Genomic DNA, 4,526 nt, shown 5'->3' with positions numbered 1-4,526 from the left:
CTGGCATCTCTTATGGATGGGGAGCAATGCTTTCAGTGAAACCACTGCTCTCCTACAGCCGGACACTTCCTGCCCTCACCACATATGCCTGCAATGCAGGGGACAATCCAAGGTGAATGGTGCCTCTGAAATTAAGGCTTTAAACAGTGCCATGTCCTGGCTCAGCCCTGGGGTGCAGCAGGATCCAGAGCCTAGAGACAAGCGGCTGGAGATCCTGAAGGTTACAACGAGGCAGGTGCAGCTGTGAAAATAAACAGGCCTGTGGTAATTGTGCTTCTTGGCTTTACCTGTAATCACAGCTGTACTTGCACTTCAGTTCTAGTCTCAGGAGAAACCTGCTTTTGGCCAGAAGAACCCAGTCTCGTGGAGGCCTTGCAAATCTGAACATTCAGAAGGTTTCCCTCCCTCCCTGGCTTCAGGCAGCCTCAGCAGCTATGTGGAATAAAAAGCACCACGGGGGATGGGTTGGGCTTGGAACGTAGGGCAGATCGGCAGGGAGGATAAGGACTTGGTTTAACCAGGGGAGAGATGCTCTGCAGGCTAATACTCAGGAGAACACTGAGTAACCGTATATGCTCCAGCTAAGTAGAACCCTGTGTTAACTGGCCCACAGGGGTATAATGGGTGAGTTAACCCCAGGTCATGCACTAGGTCAGTGGCACAGCCAGGGTCTCCCAATTCCCACTCCAGGGATCTAGTCACTGGACCATCACACCCCTCACCTGGCCAGCGCGCTCTACCCTGGCTTCCCATAGAACAAGTCAATGTCAAGGGCTCAGTTCTGCCCTTCAAGGTGCTCAACAACCTGGGTCCAAGCTCCCTAAAAGAGACTAAAGCTCCAGGATGAGCACAAAGGTTGACAGCTCTTCTCCAACCGTCCACCAGAAGGGACCACCACAAGATCATCTGTGGAGGGGACAGAGCTTCCTTAGGGCCCCTCAGAGACTGTGGAACTCCCTTGTCCACAAGTAAGGTCCATCACAGGCCTCCCCAGCTCCCGCTCCCAGTGCCAGGCACACATCTCCAACTGGCCACCTCAAACATCAGCACAGAGCAGTGTAGTTATTCAAGAACTCCAACCACCAATCAACCCTACCAAAACAAACCACTATACTGCACACCCAATCCTCCCCCAGTGAGACACTGAGAGAACAAAACACATGTGAGTCATGTTGCTTAACACATGGCTGCAGAGTGCTCTGATACCACCAAGATGAGGGTGGGATAAGATGCCGACTAGATTCCCACAAGGCTGGATGCCTGCAGATGACTTGAGGCTGTTCCCCTCTTAGGGGGTTAAGCTCTGCACATTGGTACATTGGTCTGCCAAGGTACAAGGAAAGTTCCTCGGAGTGGCTGTTGCTGGACAAGATGATGGTGAGGACTTGACCCCCATGATAAGGAACATAATAGAGCTTCAGCATCTGATGGCTGCCAACATGCTGGCCAGCCCAGCATACCTTTTGCTGTGGCTACATAGGTACTAAGTAGCTCAGGATAACAAGAGGCCTGCAGGCCAGTGGGAGGGGAGCTGGAGATTCTGGGTTCTGTTTCCTGCCTCTTTAAACGTCGAGGAATACAAGAGGCTTGGTAAGCAATCGAGCGGGATCTCCATCTAGGCTCAGGGGTGGGCGCCAAAATCTTGCCGGAGGGCCACATCAGGGCTGGAAATTTATTGGGGGAGCCATGAATGCTGCACAAATATGTGGGAGTGTGGAGTGCGAGGGGGTGAGGGCTCCAGTGGGGGTGCAGGCTCTGGAGGGGGCCAGCAATGGAGCGAGTTCAAGTGTGCTACTGGGCTGGGACCGAATGGTTCAGAAGGGAGATGCATGGCTGGTCGGCAGGGGTTGGGGTTAGGAGGGGTCGGGGTCAGGCTCTGGTGGCATTACCTCAAGCCAGCGGAGCACAGCCAGGGCAGCTCTGTGTGCTGTCCTGTCTGCAGGGCGTCGCCCTCATTCCCTATTTGGCCATGGTTCCGGTCAGATGGAGCTGTGGGGCAAGTGTAAGGAGCCCCCTGGCTCTGCACCTACGCATAGGAGCCAGAGGGGGGACACTGCCCGATGCTTCTGGGCCATTCAGAGCAGCCGAACAGCCCCGGCTCTGCCCCATGAGAGCTTGAGGCTGGATTAAAAATGTCTGAGGTTCCAGATGTGGCCCTCGACCATAGTTTGGCCCCACCCCTGCATCTAGCTTCCACATCCAGGAGTTGGATTGTGCTGGACACCGTTTACTAGCTCGAGATCACTCAGACAAGTTGAGAGCTAGATTTGTGTTTAGCCACCCTGAACAGTAGCTACTGCAAAGAGACTAGTCAACAGGAGGACAAATGGCTAAAGCACAAGCTGCCTGCAAACTGGCAATTTCCGCCTTCTCATGGTCATTCCTCCTGCAGCAACTTTGGCCAACATTCCTGTCTGGGTTCACCCCATCAACCATGACCCAGCCTATTATGACCACTTATGCAGTAGTGTTCTTGTGGTCCATTACCACAGCATTTTGGGTCGACAACCTACCCCTTTTTGAACTGGCGCATGGCAGAAGAGAACGAGAGGAGAGGTGGAGGGAGAATGCGATTAATGAAAGCTATGCTGGCTCCAAGGCCACCTCTCATAGCAAGAAACACCTCGCAAGTAAACCTATGAGCTGCATCAGGTACATCAATATTCCAGGACCTTCGTCCGAGAACTCTTAGAGAGCAGATCCCAAGCTAAGCAGCAGCTCGCACCATGCAATTCCCACCAGACCCTGCAGCAGCCACTGGGGATCCAAGGTGAACCTCTTCTTTCATATCAGTACCTGCAGTCTCTCTTCATCACCCCTGTGCTGCGAGCCTAAGGATCTAGCCAGAAGGACTGTGTTTGCTACATTCTGGTGGTGCTCCTTGGAGGGAGTCTGATTATCCACAGTGTTTCCTAAGAATAAGAACCTGTGAACCTGAGTGTTAAATGGTCTAGATTTTGGGCAACCCATTTTCTGCCAAAGTACACTAGTGGGAGTTAAAAAGGAACCCTTCGCTTCTATTCCCCACTGCCAGTGTCCTTCACGGGGATGTTTGGCTGAAATAAATGGAGGCTGCACAGGGCGGCCTGTGGTTAAGTTACTTAGCAGACGGGGCGTGTGTGTTCATGGTAACAGGATGCTAGGAATGGTGCACGGACAACTCCCAGCAGCTCCCGGTGTCTGTCGAGCAGCGTGTCGGGCGCATCGTCGGCTTAGCTTCAAGAGCAGCACGCTCAGGCACAGTCCTGTGAGGGAGAGGATATTTACATGAAATGGCACAATCGGCCCCTTCCCGCAGCCCCAGTGGAAGATGTTCTCCGTGCCGTTCTTCCTACGTGCGTATGTTGTGACACCTCGCTTCTCAATTGACGCTCTCTCCCAAAGGCTGGTCCCCCAGCCCCTCCTTTGCTCGTCCCCAGAGGCGATCAGGCCGAACCTACATATGTTTGTTGCGCATATATTTGCTTACCTCCCCTGGGAATTCTGGTTTTGTCAACGCTCGCAAAAAAGGAAACGATACAGACTTTGGGCTCTTGGCTATTGGGCCCCTCAATCAGTAAAACTTCTCGATCCCTTGCGATTCAGTGCATGAGGCACAGGATCAGTTCAGCTGGCCTATTTCCTGCATTACCCAACCCTCGGCCATTCATGGAGAGTGGCATGTCCCTAGACCAGCGTGTCTTGCAGTCCTCTCTTCAGGGCCTTGCGCCCTGGGCTGGGATGTGCTTCCATTCCTGTCCCTTGCAGTGTGGGACTCCTTCTCGTCCACGGACCACTATCTGCGGATCTCCCGCGGTGCGTCTCTCCTGGTTGAGAGCAAGCAAACCCCCTTTTCCTAACAGCTCCCATCTTCCAGCTGAGACGCTATTCGCTGTAAGCCTAGCGCCTGCGGCTCAGGGCAATTGTGCTCCCGGGCCCAGAAGAGTCTGAGTCACTCTAAGAGTGTGTGAAAAGTCCCAGACTGTGCTGTTGACAGATTGTGAAGCTCATCCCCTTCTCTTTCCCACAACACAGATGGAAGTTTGTATAGCAAAGTGACTCCTCTCTACTCTGATGATGGGTAGTGGCAAAGCGAGCTCATAGAATATCAGGGTTTGGAAGGGACCTCAGGAGGTCATCTAGTCCAACCCCTGCTCAGACGGACCATCCACCGACAAGCATTTTTTCCCCAGATCCCTAAATGACCCCCCCCAGGATTTTGAACTCCCAACTCTGGTTAGCAGGCCAGTGCTCAACCCACCCGGCTCGAATCAAATATTACTACTGGTGCATTGAGTGGCCCGCTCAATGTCTGAGAGATTTATTCCACCCTTATTAGAGCCTCTGTGAAACCTTTTAACGATCTTGTCTCGCAGGTGAAGCGCTCACCTACCCGGGCGTAACTACCAGGTGAGATCACACAGGCACGCCTTGGGTAATCATGGGTGTGTATACATAGTGGAGATTTCTCCCCCCCGCATCTGCCAATTTAAGCCAATGCTTATCCCATGGGAGGTTTCAAAGGCGGCCTAGGGTCCATTCTTGGC

This window comes from Chelonoidis abingdonii, chromosome 4 (genome assembly GCF_003597395.2).
Source record: "Chelonoidis abingdonii isolate Lonesome George chromosome 4, CheloAbing_2.0, whole genome shotgun sequence".
Lineage (NCBI taxonomy): Eukaryota > Metazoa > Chordata > Testudines > Testudinidae > Chelonoidis > Chelonoidis abingdonii.
Note: the sequence above shows the minus strand (reverse complement) of the source record.